A 19,980-nucleotide genomic window follows, 5' to 3' on the forward strand; every position below is an offset into this window, starting at 1 on the left:
ACTAGGCTATTGTTACTAATATTGATGGATGTCAGATTATCTATGGAATTTACTGAGTTCTAGAGCACCAGTTTGAATCAGGAGTGAAGGGAGACCTGGCATTGGCCAAGTTGCTGCATCAGACCATGGATTCTGCAGTAGCTGCCTAGAAAAAAAATCACTAATTGACCCAATAGATCTTTGTGTTAATCCCTCAAGATTCAAAGTTTCATGCAGGAGCATTTGACCATGCTTAAGTCTCATATCCACACTCTAGTTATCAGAGTGGGGAGACAGAATATATCCTACAAACCAGCATATAATGTCTTATCATTTCTTAAAACATAAAGTACAGTTCTAATAATTTATCGGCATAATCAGTAGCCATACATAATATTAAGTTTGAATATTCATAGATTTTTTTTTCCAATGTCATACCTGCATTTTTTGCAGGGACTCTAACTGATGCACTGTTTTCATACATTTATGTTCTAGTAATTTGTAATATAGTTTATTTAAAAAGAACATTGATAATTTATGAGAGAATGAAAAGAATAATTCTCATTAATTTAATTTAATTTAATTCCTTCTGGAATGGTGTCTGTCAGTTACTTTCAGTGACTGACATCTAAATTATGGTAGAAAACTATTTCCTTGAATTATTATGCCTTTTTTCCTATAGAAAGTTTGGAAAATATAAAAAAAATGTAAACAGTAAATTTAAAAAGTAACTTATAGTCCTGTAGTCCAAAGACATTTTAGTATATGATTTTACACTTTTTAAATGCTGCTTTTTAAATTCTAAATCTGTGCCTTCCTTCTGATTACATATAAATTAACACAGATTTGTATACTAGTGATGGGTAAAAGGATTAGGTAATTAGATTTTTTCTTTTTAGGATACCATTTTTATTCTGATTGGTGCTTTTATATGGCAATGTATCCTAATTTAATCAATATAATATCTTCGTAAATCTGTCAGGATATTAGTTATCATTTATTTGCAACTGTTTGTGTTTCCTATATGACCTCTATTTCCACGTAAGATGCTACATTACATACAAATGCATGGGTAGGGTGCCGTTTTTCTGGAAATGTCTGCCCATTTTGCGGGAGACTTTCCTGAACAGGAGATTCCCAGAGAAGACAGGATAGTGAACTGCCGCCAAAGCCAGCTTCTTCCTGTACCTAAAACATCCACCGATATCCTCTAATGAGTAGGCAAAATGTTATATCAGACAGTCACACGGGGAGAGGTGTGTTCCTCTGAAAAGTTCTTATCTATGAACAGAGAAAGTGAAGTTGTAATAATGCTCAAATAACATAGAAGTAGCATGGCCATCTCATTCGCTCCAAATTCTAAGAAATCAAGAGACAGCTAGCAAACTAAAGATGCACTGAGTTATATGTCCTTACAAACACATGTCCTTACACACACACACACACACACACACACACACACACACTTCAACAGTGGCTAATGTTCTCCTGTGGTAGTATATGACCCCTGAGGTCTCTGTGAGCATACAAAACAGGAAATGCTTAAAATTTACTTTCAACAAAATCAAAACGTATTAAACCATGTTGAAATGGGTCACTGCCTCTACCCTTCCTCCCTAAACATATTTTCTGATTTCTACCCAGTTCTGTCTTTGGGTGAACTAAAAAACAGTGCTACTTGAAATGTCTACCAGAGCATTTTCTTATAAGCCCTTACCATTTTCAGAAAGATGTATTTCAAACTTATGAAAAATATAACTGTATATATATGCACACATATACACATGTACATACACTATATAAGTGTATATATAACATATATGTATATAAACATATTTATCATACTCACCCACACATTCAGAACAGTCACTGCATTTTAGTGTCTTAAAAAAGACAATGAGATTTTTCTTTCACATGCAGTAGACTATAAGACCCAAACCAAAAGGATAATGCCACTTACATATTATTCACACAGAAAATAATTCACCATTCTCAGAATAGTCAAAACTGTTTAGTTCCTAAACCTAGTGATAGATTACAACTTTTCTAAAATGCAAATTTTCCTCCTTATTTTAAAAATAATAACTCTTCATTAAATCTCACAGAAAATCAATGTTGTCAACTTCATACCAACACCATCTAATTCAGAAAGTGATACTAAACTTATTGCATGACTGTGGTCCAGCTGTTACCAAGGTGATTTGAATAATATTTATCCCTTTAAAAGGATAAATAAAGTTCCCCACCCCCAGGATTTTTCCCTAGCAAAAATTCAATATAAACAGGGAATTTATAAATGGTTTTGCAACGTATTTAATTTTTCAACTATAAATTAAGACTATCCCACAATGATATAAACTTAAATGAGTACTACGGTCCAGCTGAAAATGCTCACAGAATATAACTGATGACAGAACCCTGTGGATTTCATTCTTTGCAGTTCATGAACTACCGGCACGGAGCAACAAGATATGTGTTACTCAGGAGGCAAACTTCAAGGACAAAGAAACGCAATGGAAATTTCATTTATATTTTCTTACTAAAAATAATAGAGAAAAAAATGTAAGTTTAATCCAAAAGCAAATTCAGAAAAATTTGTGAAATACTCCTGCAACCTAAAATGTTTATAAAAATTACATATATTTTAAAGGGCTGAAAGAGATGAAAAGGAGAATGGCAGAAATTGTAAATATGACCATTTTTTTTGAGGCGATTCCTCCTACAGTTGCCAGATGTCCTGGATTGATATTTATGAAGCACAGATTCTTGGCAGAGTAGGAGAGAGGTAGAGTCTGTTCTGCTATAATATGATAGCTGTGTGACTAAGATCTCTCATGTTATTAAAAACTTCTATAAAAAAGTTTGTAAATAAAGTCATAAAAACAATTATTCAATTGGGAAGTAGATATTTAGGCTAAAGAGTTCCAGATTCAAAATCATAAACATATTTTTCTACATGAATTTCAATTCTTTTAACTAGAAGTTCAGATTAAAATATTGGTTGCTCAAAACTAAGACCAAATATTACAAATCAAATTCTAACACATAAATCCTGAACAAAAGTCAATTAGTTCTAAAGCCATCTAAATAAATTGCAACAATATTACTTCTGGGGATTTATCCTGTAGATATATTCAAACACAGCCAGCATTTTTTTCTTTATGGCATTTTTTTATTTTTAAAAATTGGAAATAATCTACATAACCATAAGGAAAGAAGTAAATTACATTGGATTCATAAAGCAGAATCCTATTCAACTTTTTAAAGTTATTAAGGTATTCTATCCTTACTGATACAAAATGATCTCCAAGATACACTGTCAAGTAAAAAGAGCAACATAGAGAAACAAACACAGATGTACTATAATAAGCCCCAACTGCAGCTAATAAACAATTAACTTTAAAAACATTTAGAAAGTGAAATTATAAAAATGGTACCTCAAATACTTTATTTGAACTTAAAATACCAATTTGTTTTCATTTGCCAATCCTTTAATACCGAGCTAAGGCTTTATTTTCATTTGAATACGGGTCTGCTAACTGGACTTCTGCAAGATCTTCCAAGCAAAGCCACGCCAACAATGCCACACACACGACTTCCAAACTGGCTCCCAGAAGGTAGAGTCAGAACTTAAAATTCTTGTAACTCAATGTGAGTACAAAAACTTTGCAGGGTGTGCGTGTGTGTGTGTGTGTGTGTGTGTGTGTGTGATGTTCTCCAAATTTAGTTGTTTTTACAGCAAATTTAAAGCGATTTTTTTTTTTTGGTATCTTGCCTTCATTGAATATTTAACAAAACATTCACCTTAATTTTCTCCCCAAATTATTTTCTTGTTGCACTCATTTTTATTAGAGAATGTAATATTTAACTAGTTATATCATTATCATAATAATCTGGCATACACAGCTTTTAAGAGCAAAGACGACTACTTCTTAGCAATTGTCAGGAGCTGAATTATTGTCCTTATAGTCTACTAACTTTTTTTTTTTTGGTCTAAATACACAAGTGTGTGCTATATGTTTATATGTCAGATGCTATTCTGGGTCCTGAAGATACCACAGTGAATCAAACAGAAGAAAATTTTTCCCCTTTTGAGCCCGAGTTCCAGAGGGGTATGAAAGACAACTAATAGAATAAATAAGCAAAATATCTTTTAGAAGGGATAGTATTTGGGAGACTGTGGGAGAGCAAGTGTGGATGTAAGGAGAGCAGTTAGGGGCTCATACAGTAATCCAGAGAAGAGATAATGGTGGCTTTGAACATGGGAAGGTGGTGATCGCAGATATATGTGGATGGTAAAGCTGATATGATTTGCTACTAGACTGGATGTTGGGGAGAGAGAGGAATCAAGGAAACCTGTAAGCAACTGAAATAAAGGACAAGGAGGTCACTGATGACAGTTCGCTGGGTCCTGAGAATGGAAGCCTCACTGGGTAGATTCAAGAGTAAACAGGAGAGAAATTGGATTCTGCAAGTATACACAACACTTTTAGGCAGTTTGCTGCGAAGGCATTAAGAGAAAAGTGGCCATAGGTATGAAGTACTATGTTTTGCAAAGCTTTCATTAACAATCAAGTTGGTTAAGAGAAAGTTAAGGTCTATACCATATGTGTGTGTATATAACCCCCACATACCTATATGCTCATATACAGAGAGAATATTTTTAGAATGCTATATCAGAAACTGATTATTGCCAATTATATGTGAATTGTACACCTTAAATATGTGCAGTTTGTTATATGTCAATTTACTTCAACAAGGGGGGAAGAGGAGAAAGGTAGGGGAGAGAGAGAGAGATTGAGATTAAGAAGAGACTCATCAAGACTAGCACCAACCATCTGCAGTGTCTTCTTTCCCATCTACTGGTAGGAAGCGAACATCTGGCCTGCTCAAAACCAAGCGGCACGCTTAGTGGTGCAGGCTGTGTGCTGGGGAGGCCTTTGGGTGTCTAGTAATGTCTGTGGCCGGATCGTTCAGTCTTTTCATCCAGGAATGAAATGTTAGCAAGCCCTTTTGGCTTTAGAACTAAAGTTTGTCAGTATTAAATATGATATCCATATCTTAAAAAAAATAGCTAGCAGATTGGGGAAGATTTAAAATCCTATTAATGACAGAATGAGTAATAAATCAATGGACACACCCATATATTGTTGCTAGAAGAGTCATTTGACAGTCTTTTTGGAAGCAATTTGACGATGTCTAAATTTAAAAGTCCTCTTCTAACAATTCCACCTTTAGAAATGTATCATCCAGAAATACTTAAAGCAGCATATAAAATTATAAACACAGAATGTTCGATAAAGCAGTATTTGTAATGGTGGAAAACTGTATATTTAAACATCCATCAATATTATAAAAAAGTAGAGTAGTAAGCAGCCATTGCACAGACTGACATTACTGTATTTACTTACCCACATGGGAAGATAAGCAAATTGCATTAACTCTGTAAAGTTACAGCAGGCATAATTCCCCATTGGTTATAAAATCGCTATAGGTACTTACACGTGTATATATTTTACATGCATTACAAAAAGCCTAGAAGAAGGATACACACTGGGAGTTACCAGGAGGGGGCGAGGGGTGTAGACTTTAAATTTTAATGTAAACATTGTTTTAATTTTCAGTTTTTTAATAAAGAGCATGTTTCGCTTAAAAATAAAGACATATATGACAATATTCAGGCATTATTCTCACGACCACTCGAAAGGCTAGTTGGTGGGGAGAAAGACAGACTGAGGTTCCTTGGAGATAACACTTGTTTTACTCTCCCAGGCTGTGTGATTTGGAGGACTTTAAGAGTACATATTCATATTTTATAGGAGAAAAGAGATAGACCTGAGGTAGGACACCTACTGTTTCTTTCCCGTACTAGTTGATTGACATTGGACAAGTTATTCAATTTTGTTGAGCCTCAATCTTCTTTTCTGTTAAATGGGGATATAATCTATTTTCAGCACTATCGTGAGGACTGAATGAGACACCGTAGGTAGAATATAAAGCATAGGGTCACCTCATAGGCTCCCTTCATTTTTGCCTCTGTCCTCTTTCTTCAGGAAAAACCCAAGGAATAAATCTAAAAAAAAAAAAAAAAAAAAAAAGTAAATATTTGGGGTGAACTACTGTTATTGGTTCTCCCAACAGAGAGAGGGCAAACTGGGATGCTGTATTTCTTGCTATTGCCCTAGCCTCAGAGTGCCCACCAGGCCAGGCCATCCTTCAGTGTGAGAAACTTCTGAAGGTATCCACCAGCATTTCTTGACGAGCTCTCCAATTTCAGGGTCAATTTCCTTTCTGCTTTGAGTAAAAAATAAGTGTTTTCTTTTAGTTTCTTACTTTTAGACCCTATCTCATCTTTAAAAAGATTTGAGGTAACAGAGAAATTAATAAAAGTTTAAATAATCCTTGATTTTACTATGCTTCAGGCTGCGGGGAAATGCTTTTTAAAGAGTGACGGGCTGCTTCAGCCTGCTACAAGCTGCTCTGGCATTCTGAAAACGGATGAAAGCGTTCTGGCTTTGGAGAGCCCGGACACAGCGGAGTGGTGATGCTGTACTCCGAGCATGCTCAGAGCTGTGGTACCGGGGCAGCTGCCCACAGCCCAGGCAGAGCCTGTGGAGTTTCTGGGCAGCTGGCTATAAGTTTCTCTAGCACAGATGCTGGGGCCTGGCCACTTGGCAGGGTGTGCCCCACAGTCAAGAAAGGCAGGACTGAGTCGCCCAGGCCAGGACCAGAGGCAGAGACCAGATCTCCAGAGCTGAGAAACTGGATGAGACTGACTTGTTTTTAATGACAGGGACTGAGCCAGCTGAGATGTCTGAGGACAACAGATAAGGCGGCCAGGAAACTTCTTCAGGGAGTGGACACAGGCTGTGCATTTCTGCATTTCACAGGTTACAGCTTAGGAAGGGACGGTGGGGACTTATGAGGTAGCGTAAGCACCGAGTTGGGGTGATCGAGAGGGGGTGATAGGCACTGGATGCATTCCAGCCACCTCTGTGGGATTGAGCCCGGGCCCCACCCTCCTGAAAACGGGCTGCTGGGAAAGAGCCAGAGCTGAGAAAATTCCATCACAGCCTAGTTTTGGCTAAAGAGGAAAACACACACACACACACACACACACACACACAAAACAAAAAAATAATTTTCCTAAGAAACAGAGTAGCAACAATACAGAACCAAACAAAGTCAAGAGGGGCTTCAAGTTTTCTTTGTAAGGAATGGGAAGGGAATCAGGATCGTCCTGGACATTTCTCTTGCTTCTCTTGCCACATTTACGTAACCGCCCGTTTCATACAGAGTTCTTAATCAAAGGTCTTAATCAGATCAAGCTTACAGACAGAAAACAATTTGTTAAGGAAGATACAAGCTGTGTTGATTCATTTGCCTACCTTCAGCTAGCTCCAAGCTGAATGTCTGCTTCCAGTTTAGAGTGGAGAGAGAAATGGATTTTCTCGATTTAATCCAGGGATATGATGTGAATGAAGAGTTTCAAGTCTAATTTGTAATTTAGTCTTAATACTACTTTATATTTTAAACTCTGCTGATACTTTCTAGGGCTCTCATTTTTCAAAAATACTACAAATAGCTTCCTTTTAGTAAACTTTTATTTTTCAGACATGTGCTATTTCTTCCAGTCTTTTGTGGTCTTTTTATTTTAACTATGTTAAGTTGTAAGGTACAATTATATCTTTTAAATGCGTTTTTACATTATATCTTTTATAATGCCTAGTTGAATTTATCAGGGGCAACCCACACTTGAAACATTTACAAGGCATCTCAGAATGTGAAATTTAGTTCTTTAGTCTAATTACCAAGTGACAACTAAGTTTGTAGTTTGTTCTTAAGTATTCGATTTTTTTATTCCCCATTGTTTTCCACGGTCCAATGTGTAAAGTAATCTATACTTAAGTAGATTAAAGAAAAAAAAAGGTGAAGAATCACCAAGAATAGTATAATAACATGGATAGTATAAGATGGAACAGTACACAACTGAAAACTTCCAATAAGATGGAACTATTATTATTATAATAGTATAACAACAGTGAGGTTGCTAGATGGAAGACTTCTGAAAAATCAAGTAATGCATGAACGTTTAACAAATACACAATATACTTAAGCATAGCTTAAAAGTTGGGGGTGAGGATCAGTAACATATATGAATATGTTTAGGTAGCAAATTTGTTTTTCCGCATCCTGCCTTCCCATCTCCCAATCCTCTTAGCATGTGGACAAAGCTCTTATAGATCAAAACAGAGGACCTAGAGAGTATTATACTAAGTGAAGTAAGTCAGACAGTGAAAGACAAATACCGTATGATTTAACTCATATGTGGAATCTAAAGAAACCAAAACGAAACAGAAACAGACCCATAGAAATAGAATATAATCTGATGGTTGCCAATGGGGAGGGAGGTGGGGGCACAGAAATAATAAAAATAAGATAAAATAAATAATGAGGGAAATGGGTACAGAAAGGGAATAATATGTGTCCTTTGAAATAGATACTTGGTTAAAAAAAGTACTGTGGTCAGAAGCAGAAGCAAGGTAGACGACAGGCGTCACTGCAGCTCTTTCAGCTTTAATTCATATGAGTCAATTATAATAATGAATGTATTTAATAAAAACTACAACATGCTTTGGTGCTTAAAAAAACTATAAACAGATCATACAGGGAGAAACCTGTGCATGTGTGCCATTGGTTTATCTGATAACGGAATATCACATAGCTTTTTTTTTTTTTTTGCACCTGTGTTCTTCAAATAAGAACATCCCCACCACACTTTCTCTGAGGATAAGAAGACACAAGGTGGAACTAAAAAAGAATACTGGAGAATGAATTCTAGAAAGATGGGGAGAACACTGAGGACAAGCAGAAAGAAAAGGAACTGGGTATGGACTAAAAGGAGCTCTTTGGTGTTTCGTTTTTTAACTAAGAGGACATCCACACTATTCTTGTCAATGATATCGTCTCTACACTACTGATGTTGAATTCTCATCACTTTGGGATTATTTCATAGGGGTGACATAAAATTCTCAATCATGGCATTTTTGGAAGAAGAAAACATTTCATGAGGAAACACAGGATTCAAGAAATCCTACTTAGACTCATAGTTTTAGGCAAGTCCTATTCTCACTGGCCTTCGAATATATATTTCAGAAGTTGAAAAGTCTGGGGGTTCTTAATCATTTCTGTGACTTTTACCCCTCTGAAAGTCCAATGAAAACCATAGCTCTATCCTCAGAGGAGAAAAAATGTCCTAAAACAACATTTTGCTTACAATTCTAGGCAATCTACACCAAAATTTCTGGACCAAATTCTTTTTTTCCAGTTCTACTAGTGCTTTCAGGAATTAAAAAAGAAAAATAGTCTGTTTGACTTTGCCTAGTAGAATTGCAGAACTATGATATTGGAGAATTAATGCAATTTGGCACTTCTGTTGGTTGTATTCGTTTCCGGTATACAATATAGTGATTCAACATTTGTATACCTTACAATGTGATCATCCCACTAATTCTAGTGATCATCTGTCACCGTGCAAATGTTCCACAATGCTATTTACGATATTCCTCTTTCCTCTTTCACCCATCCCCCACCCGCCTCTCAACGGGTAATCATCCCTTTGGTCACTGTTTCTATGAGTCTGTTTTTGTTTTGTTTTTAGATTCCACATATAAGTGAAACCATATGGTTAAAAAAACAACTCATCAATATGCTGCTTACAAGAGAGTCACTTCAGATCAACAGACACACACAGACTGAAAGTGAAGGGATGAAGGAAGATGTGCCATGAAAATAGGGATAAAAAGAAAGCTGGGGTAGCGATGCTCTGATACCGGACAAAACGGACTTCAAAACAAAGAGTGTAAAAAGAGACGAAGAAGTATATGACATAATTTTAAAGGCCAATCCAAGAGGAGGATATAACAATTGTAAATATCTACACATCCAACGTAGGACCACCTAAAGATGTAAAACAAACGTTAATGAACATAAAGGCAGAAATTAACAGTATACTATAATAGTTGGAGACTTTACTACACTACGTATTTCAATGGATAGATCATCCAGACAGAAAATTAATAAGGAAATAACAGCCTTGAATGCCACCTTCGACCAGTTTGGCTTGATGGACATTTACAGATATTTCATCCCCAAACTGCAGGTTACACTTTTTCTCATGTACACATGAAACATTTTCCAGGACAGATCACAAAGAAGGCCATGAAACAAGCCTCAATAAATTCAAGATTGAAAATATATCGAGCATGTTTTCTGACCACAATAAAATGAAACTAGAAATCAATTACGGGGGAAAAAAATGGAAAAATACAAACATGTGGAGATTAAACAACATGCTTCTAAACAGCCAATGGATCAAAGAGGAAATCAAATAGGAAACCAAAAACTACCTTGAGACAAATTAAAATAAAAATGCAAATCAACCTAGTTTAGGATTTCTCAACCTGGGCACTAAGACATTTTAGACAGGATGATGCTTTCTTGTGGTGGGAGGTGGGGGGAGGGAGGGATGATATTTCCATCCTAGATGTTTAACAGCATCCCTGCCCTTTACCCACCAGATCCCAGTAGTACACCTAATCATGAAAATCAAAAATGTCTCCAGACACTGCCAAATGTCCTCGGGGATTTGGGGCAAGGGGAATCAGTGGTCTAGATAATGCTTTTATATAGAAAGGAAAATGACATGAACAGCAACATCCTTAAAAATAACCTAGGTATTTGTATTAGTTTTCTACTGCTGCCAAAACAGACTGTCACAAATTTAGTGGCTCAAAATATAACAAATTTATTATAATTCTAGGGTCAGACGAGTTGGCAAAGCTAGATTTCATTCTGGATACTCGAGGGGAGAACCCGTTTCCATGACTTTTCCAACTTTTAGAGGACATCTGTGTTCCTTGACCCATGGATCCTTCCTCCACCTCCAAAACCAACAATCCAGCAAAATCTCCCCATCTCAAGGTCCTTAACTTATCATATCTGCAAAGTCTCTATTGCCATGTGAGGTGATATATTCACAGGTTCCAGGGAGAAGGAAATGGATTTCCTCGGTGGGCCATTTTCTCACTACTCCAGTATTAAAATGAAAATTTAAAGCAACAAATAATTCACACCTCAAATGATTTAAGATAGACCCCCCCGCCCAAGCCCTAGAAAATTGTGATTTTATTCTATGCTGCAAGTATTTTCCGAGAACATTTTATAGCATTTCCATTCACACATAAATTAATCTAAAGCAGAATCAAGTTCTTCGACTTTTAAAGTTATAGTTTTCATGACTCACCCCGTGCCTCCCCGACCCTGTTGAGATCACTAGTATAAACTTACATTTTTAACACCCAACAAATGAGGAAATTCGTTCACTTCTTAATCTTTGGATTTTTCTTAGAATTTGAGAATTTCATTTGTAAATGTTTCCAGTTATTGTCATAGTTCTTTTGGGTTGCTGTAACAAAATGTCACAGAATGGGTGGCTTATAAACAACAATTTATGTCTCATAACTCTAGAGACTGGAAGTCCAAGATCAGGGTACCAGTATGATAAGGTTTTAGTGAAGGACATCTTCTGGGGTGCAGATTGACAACTTCTGGTTGTATCTTCTCATGGCAGAAGGAGCTAGGGAACTCTAGTCTCTTTTATAAGGATACTAATCCATTCATGAGGGCTTCATCTTCATGACCTAAGTACCTCGCCCAAGGTCACACCTCCTAAAACCATCACCTTAGAGGTTAGGTTTCAACATATGAATCTGGGTGGAACACATTCAGACTACAGTGGTTCTATTTACAACTTCTTTACTTTCTTTTTACTCCTTTAATTTTTGTTGTTGTTGTTGTTGTTATTTCCCTTAAAAATGAAAGGAGTATTTGGTTATTTGAACCCTCATCCAAAATCTTCACTAGTAACTACTCTGTACTTTTTTTTTTAGATTTCTGTTCATGTGTGCCAAGGACTGGGGCATCTTCGGTTACAGAACAATTAGTGACAAGTTAATTAAACCCAATTATCATTCAAAAAAAAATTTTAAAGTCTTTTCTTCAGTCTGTTCCTATAAACTGCTCTTTAGAGTAAAAGCCTACATCTACTCAACTGTATCTGAAAGAGATGATGAGTAAATAAAGCCAGATGGTATTTACACTTAAGTTTCCTTCCCTTTTTGAGTTTGATGTACAAGATTTGATTGTCTTTAAAAGCCCATTCCCCAGTCTTGGGAAGTTAAGCTTGGTGAGGTTGACAAGAGGCAATTAGGAGGAAGGTAAAGAGAGAAGTAGTGGCCTAAGGATAGAGTATTTCTTGACTCACTTTCCCACAAGAGAGGCAAACCAAATCTGAGGCTTTAATTTAACTCTTCTTCTGCATTCTCAAGGACAGGACTTCCATTCATAGAAGCCTATGGTGACAGCATGATTATAAAGGTGGGGGAAGGAAGCGGGAAGAGAGAGAAGGTAGATTGTGTTCTGGTTTTGTTCACAGGGAATATGATAAGTAGAAACATGAATAGAGTACTTTCTACTAAAAAAAAAAAAGCCAAATTCATTTTTTCTATTATGGGTAGTCTTAAGGGTTTTCACTCTCCCCTTCTAAAAGCTCCTGAACAAGACTTCTGGTCCATATAAGATAGTATATAGACTGCTTTCTCCCTGCTCCTCCCAGCTAAGGACAAATACAAACCCTAGAAAAGATACAAGAGGAAACCAAAGAGAACTCTGAAATGCAGAAAGAGGAAGGTGAACTGGCTAGAAACCCCAGGACTGACCGGTCCTGCGATCCACAACCTAACAGAAGAAGGCAGCTAAGCCCAGATTTTTCCAGACTCCAAAGCTTGCAATAGAAGGTAGCTCAGGTAGGCTCACTCTCTTCGCAGATCAAATGGGAGTCCCACCAACACACCAAACTAGCCAGCTGCACTGGCAAGGGGGATGGATGGGAACAGCCACTGACAGTAAGTGGCCAGGGAAAGCATTCTCCTTACTCATCGGGCCTGAGACTCCCTTCCTACAATGAGAGGTAATAGGAAACTGGCAGCACCAACAAAGGGGATCCTGACACACTCAAAAATGGCCTCATCTGGGAAGTGTTCTCCTTCTCTGCAGTCTGGTGGAAGCGGGAGGAAATGAGGATCATAGCATGAGTGCCAGGAAGCCTACCTGGCCTCACTGGCCAATGAATTCCTGCCCCTATCCTCACCTGAGGCACTAGAGAGCTATACCAAGGAAACTCATCCACCCTCTCAGGCAGCACTAGCAGGGACCCGTGGGATCCCTAGCAGCACCAGATAAACCAAGCAGACCAAAATAACACTACAAAGTCTCTGAAAATGTGTTATTGGAAGCACAGCCTACAAAATTAGGACAGAATCGGTGTGCTAAATCTAAGTGAGACAACTACCTGCTAAAAGGAAACATTTAAATAAGACCCCGAGTCTCCTAACACAATGGCCAAAATGTCTAGGATACAATGAAAATCGCCCATTATATCAAAAACGGGACAATTACTATTTGATTGAGTAAAAAGAATGAACTGATGCTAACACTAAGGTGGATCGTGTTAGAATTATTTACGACGATTTTAAAGCAACCACCATAAAAATACTTTAACATACAACTGCAAATTCTTTAGAACAAATGAAAAATGGAAACATAGCAGCAAAGAAGTAGAAGTTATAAAAAAATAACCAAATGAAAATTATAAAAATATGCAACAAAAAGAAACAGTGAGTTCAATATCAATAGGACAGATATCAATGAGCTTGAAGATAAATCAATAGAATCTACTCATTCTGAACAACAGAGAGAAATAGACTAAAAAAAAAAAAACCCAGAGCATCAGGGACAGTGAGACAGTAACAAAAGGACCAACATTCATAACATGTCATCAGAGTACCAGAATAAGAACAAAGAGAGTGAGTTTAGAAAAATGTTAGAAGAAACAATTGTTTAAAATTCTCAAATCTGGCAAAAAATATATATATATAAACCTACAGATTCAAGAAACTGTATAACTCAAAAAGGATAAACCCAAAGAAATCCACACCAAGATATTTCATAATTAAGTTTTGAGAACTGAAGCGAAAAAGACGAAAAATCTTGACAACATCCAGAAAGAAGTGACTCATTACCAATAAGAGACATTCAAATAAAAGCAAATTTCCCATCCAAAACCATAGAGGCCAGAAGAAAGTGGCACATTTTCCAAGTGCTGAAAAAAAAGAGGCTGTCATCTTCGAATTCCGTATCCAGCAAAACTATCATCCAAGAATTAAGGGAAAATAAAGACATCCTCAGATGTAGGAAAACTAACAGAATCTGTTAGCAGAGTTACCTTTAATGAACGGCTAAAAAGCTTTTCAAACAGAAAGGAAATTATAAAAGAAGGAATCTTGGAGCATCAGAAAAGGAAGAAAAACAAAAGAAACAGAAATATGGCTACTAACAATAGATGATCCTTCTCATGACTTTTACAGAACACATTAGATGATTGAAACAAACACCATTACACCTCCCAATAGTCAAGACAATGATATTTAAAAGTGGGGAAAGTAAAGAGACCTAAATGGAAGTAAGGTTTCCACACTTCGAAGTGGTAAAATGTTGATATCAATGGAGTATAATAAATCACAAAGGTGTACTGTAATACACAGAGCAACCAATGAGAAAACAATACAAAGAGATATACTCAAAAACACTGTAAATAAATCAAGGATCCGTGGCAGACATTTTGCATTTACCCTTCTATACAAAGAGATATACTCGAAAACACTGTAAATAAATCAAGATGCAATCCTAAAAGCCTCAAATATTTTCTTGGGAATTCTGCATATTGGATGGCTAAATGTACAGAAAAGCATAAATTAATTTAGGGAAAAGTACTAGACTAGGAGCTACCTTACTCTGGGATAAATCTAAACTAGAACGTGATCTGACAGTAACTGGGACTGTAGATCACCAAAACTTACTAGGCCTCAGTTTTCACATCTTTAAAACATAAGTGGCTGTAACACAACCTGGTCCATTTACAGTGCTTAAATTTGATTATTCTAGAAATTATTATGGATCTCCATTCTTCTTACCTGTCTTATGTTATTCCTTATAATTCAAATGTCTTTAAAAGTGCTCTGAAAACTATTCAAAGAATATTTGAGATTTCTGACTTATATCAGTTCAGTTGTTCTAAAATTTTCACACCAAAAAAAGACTTATCCTACACACACACACACACACACACACACACACACAACACCCACACACACACACACACCTTTTCTGGTCTCATAAAAGCTAAAACGGGTTCATAAGAAAATTATACTACGATAGATAAAGGCTAAGCTCTTGTCCAATGCAATTAATTCAGCTTCCAATCAATTGCTCCTTGTTTATTTGTTCTTGGAAAGTAACTAATTGATGTGTTTTTCTTATTTTCATTTTTCTTTTAAGCATATTTTAAGAATATTTTCCACTTAAAGTAGAAATTAAAGTATTATTAATTTTAAATATTTAGAAATATTTAATAAGCTGTCTTATTTTTATTTTAAACTATTTCAAGATATTACTTTAAACAATTTTACAATGATTGATTAACTTAATAAAATATTGATAAACTATTTAGATGACTGTATTTACCATCAAAATACCTTAACGATGGTAATTTACTTTTAATTATTAAAGTTTTAAAATAGGAAATACCTATGTAAATCAATGTCTTATCATATAATACCTTTGAAAGAAATCCAAAGGGAACTATAAAGTAGAATACAACCTAAGTGGCTACATATATTTAGGAAACACATTGAATAGAACATTCTAGCCTTTCAGAGAGAGACTCATTAGGTAATGGGGTTAGCTGGACACTGAAAAAATGCCTTTTCCTCTGTGGACCAGAAACTCTGCTGCATGGTACAACTTCTCAGAAAGCCTTGTAAATTGAGATAGCTCCTCAGGGTGTTGGGAAACCTAGGGTGCTGGGAAGAACCTTGTTGAAGGAAAGGGCAGGTGGGCCTAATGTCCCTTCAGGAGAGTGGGAGTGCTCCATGCACGGAAAAGTTCAATGGGACTTTTGGTTTGCATTTTAGAAGGGACAGGAGAACTACAGAGCAGACACCAGCGTGGTAAAGATTTGTACCTTCCCCATATTCCTATTACCTTCTGTTTCTCAGGTGGATTGAAATTAAATCCTTGATAATATACAAAAGGTCTAGGTCCTTGTATAAGGGATAGTGAGAGAGCAGAAAAGGCTGGGGAGACACTATCATGGTCTAGAGAAAACCCGGAGTGAGACAGAAGTGGACAGATAGATGAGGAGCAGACTGGGTCAGTGAGGGTTGTGGATGAAAAAAGCAAAGCACAAAAGCAATGCAGAAACGAAACTGTTAAGTCACAGCTTTTAAATTCTGAATAATAGAAAATGGAAAGAAAAGCATGTCTTTCCACACACATGCTACTTCTGACCACCCATAAGGCGAGGCCCCTTCTCCGTGACCTCTCCCACGTGAAGGTGACCAGAACATGCCACAGAACCTTGGAACTTGGAAACCCGGTCACTGCCAAGAATCTCCCTCCCTCAAAGGCAATTCTGACTTCCTTATAGATGCAAATGTCTAATCTCAGAACCAGAGATAAAATATAAAACTTTGAAAAATGAAAACTCTTATCTTTTAATGACGGTTTTCAAAAAAAAAAATAGACTGGAGGTCAAAGATGCTTTTCTGAATGCACAGTTCTCATTTAACTGTTTTTACTTCTAAAAGCAAAGAAAGAAGATGAAATATGAAAGCAGATGAAAGATTGAATGAGCTTCTTTTACACAAAACCCAATTTCAGACATTCAGCATTCTGAGAGCACTGAAATTTTTCTAGTGGAGCTAGTGTTTAAATATTCAGGCTTTTGTCTACGGCCATGCCACCCCGAACAAGCCCGATCCCATCTGATCTCAGAAGCTCAGCAGGGTCGGGCCTAGTTAGTACTTGGATGGGAGACCACCTATGAAGACTAGGTGCTGTAGGCGTAAACAATAAAAAAAAAAAAGAGACTGTAAACTGACAAGGTCCTTGCAATCTGTGAGGTCGACCAAGGGTTGCCTCACCTAAAAAAATAAAAATAAATCAAAAATAAAAAATAAAATAAATATTCAGGCTTTTATCAACTACAGAAACTGAGTCTAAATCTGAATCAACTATTAAAATATAAGGCACATGTCTCTTGCTGAAGACAATATGTCAACATTAGTTTTTTCATTATTCAGAAGCTGTTCAGAGAAACAGGCTAGAGCATCCACTCTAAATGTTACCAGGACACTCTGTCCTTCCTTCCTCTCCCTCCAGATGAGAAGGGCCCCCTTTAGTGCACAGGGCACTAACTTGCCTCTCTTGGGATTGCCCCTCTGAGTGAAAGGACTGACCTCAACTGGACTGAGTTGATCCTTGGGAAGGTCTGCACAGGAACAAGGCACATAGGTTAATAGGCACTGAACAAGGATCCGTGGCAGACATTTTGCATTTACCCTTCAACACAGTGTATTAAGTAGGATCTGTTGTCCTATTTCCCAGATGAAGAACCTAAAGTTAAATTCAATTGATTTGTCAAACTACATTCAAAATGAAGTCTGTGTTCAAATCTACATATTCCACTGTATTCCCAAACCTAGAAATTCATCTGGCATTAATAGATGTCTGTCTGTCTGTCTGTCTTTACTTTAAAGTCTTGAACGATCTGATTCAAAAGCATTTTTCTACCAGACCATGCCACTTGGAAAATATAGACTTTCAGAGCAGCCATTACGTTAAGTACAGGTTTGCAAAGGTAGTATTTACCACTATTATAAGTTGCTCTTAGAGCCAAATCAGAAATGTTCATCCTCCTAAGAGAAATGAAAATCAGCATCAAGTTGCCACACACATACGCACACTTGATTCTAAGTCTCTCAGTCCAAGTTTTGCAAATGTAGCAATGAAACATGATATATATACACTCATACACACACACACACACACACACACATATTTTAAATAAGTAAGTAAGTGAAGGGGAATTATGTGAAATAAGTCTGAAGAACAGGCTGTAATATAATTTTGGAAAGATGAGAATTTTAGAGTAAGAAATGTCAGCTGTCCTTAGGCAGCGGGGATCCATTTGAATTGATTGTGAAGACCAAAGTGACTATTTTGCAGAACACAGAAGGGGATTGAGGTGCAGAAAGAGAGAATGGCTAAGAAGTTCAGCTAAGTACCTGCTTTATTCCTCCATAGGAGGCTGGTTGTTATTAGATTGTATTAAAGAGACATGTCCAAGCTTGACAAGTATCACTGCCCTTTATTGTTGAGATGGACAAAAAGAAGAAGTTCCCTACTGCTTTTTCCCCTTGGTTCTTGCCCACAAAGGATGCCATCATCTCAAACAGTACCTCTGCCCAGGGGAAAGCAAACTCCACACTCACGAACTTACAGACTCCCAGCCCGTGCTCAATTCTAATCATACCTAAGTCTCTTCGTCTTCTTATGTAGTTGTCTTCCTAACTTTTAACTGTCTTATCATTGAGACATTAAATACAAATGTCTTTAATGTGTTTCTACCAAACATCTAGAACAATGCTGGTTGGGAGAATAACTCATGGTTTCCTTCTTTCCCAGGCAGGCCAAAGGAGGCAGAACCCTCATACTTCAAAGGAAGATGCCTAATACAGACTTCTCTCTCCCTCTTTCCACTTCTTTTCCTCATTATAGACTCAGAAGAGCGTTTTGTTTTTTTTGTTTTTCGCTGAGATATTGCTTCTGTGTTTCACTTCTCCTTCTCCTTAGAAATGAATGTTCTACCTTTTCGGACTAAGTTAAATGCTAATCCCATCCTCGAAAATGGAGTCTGTTCTTATTTTTAATCACCTGGCTTGCATAGGAACTTGAGTGAAACAGATCTCACAAGTTAAAAATAAAAGTCTGAGTTCAGTGATTGGAATGACAGTCTCTGCGCAAACTACACTGATGTGCGTACACTATATAGGTCCTATGTTTAAGACACATTGTCAAGTAAAAATAAAAGTCTGAATTCAGTGATTGGAATGACAGGGGTAGTCTCTGTGCAAACTACACTAATGTGCATACACTATATAGGTCCTATGTTTAAGACACATTGTCCTCAGGATACTTTGAATTGTTTTTAAACTCTCTGTATAACTGTACTCCTCAACTACTGTGTTTAGGATTTTTAGTTTTTCTTTATCTTCTTTCATTTAAAAAAATTAATATTTGTGGCTATTTTACGATCATTTAAGTATTAAGCAGTGTAGAACATTTGAAAAATAAAATATACAACAAAATTTATAATTCCCCCTGTGAAATCAAGACTGTGAACATCTTATACATATTTACAAATGCACACATATACACAACAACCAAACACACACGTATCTTTGGACACATTTTTTTCCCTCAGAATTCCCAGAAGTACAAAGACATAAAAGGATATGAACGGTTTAAAGTCTTTAGATGTATTATTTTAACTTCTTTTTCTATACTTATCATCATTTATAATGAATCATTAACTGACATCCCTAAGAAGAGAAATTGAATAAGTTTGCCTTCTTTTACCTCTCCTTGCTTACTTTTGGGTGCTTGTCGATATAATAATTTAATTATCGAATTATCAATTTTTAAACCATGGTAACAACAGCAATGACCCAAATAAAGCAAATGGAGAAATATAAAATGATATAATCTTGTGGTAAAATATTAGGCAGATTTTAAATGTTAAGGATAAAGGAAGCAGTATTGAGTATAATACCAATTTTATAACATAGCTATATACACTCATATGCATGTATACACACACACAATAGCTAGCTTCTATTGAGGCTTTGCTATATGGCTTGCACTGTGCAAAGCTCATCAGATATACTTCATCATGGAATTCCTGCCTTGCAATAACCATATAAGATAGGCATTTCTACTACTATTTTACAAATGAGGAAATTGAGGTTCAGAGAGCTCAAG

The 19,980-nt window shown here is 36.5% G+C and overlaps 1 protein-coding gene and 1 pseudogene across 4 annotated transcripts in view; one reads left to right on the plus strand and one right to left on the minus strand.

The window, feature by feature from the left end:
- LPAR1 (lysophosphatidic acid receptor 1) overlaps positions 1-19,980 on the minus strand; it is a 123,279-nt gene that overhangs the window by 9,112 nt on the left and 94,187 nt on the right. The gene's annotated exons all lie outside the window — the stretch shown is intronic.
- LOC112473144 lies at positions 16,885-17,003 on the plus strand (annotated as a pseudogene).

The sequence above is a fragment of the Pteropus alecto genome, unplaced genomic scaffold, assembly GCF_000325575.1.
Source record: "Pteropus alecto unplaced genomic scaffold, ASM32557v1 scaffold111, whole genome shotgun sequence".
In the NCBI taxonomy this organism is placed as follows: Eukaryota; Metazoa; Chordata; class Mammalia; order Chiroptera; family Pteropodidae; genus Pteropus; species Pteropus alecto.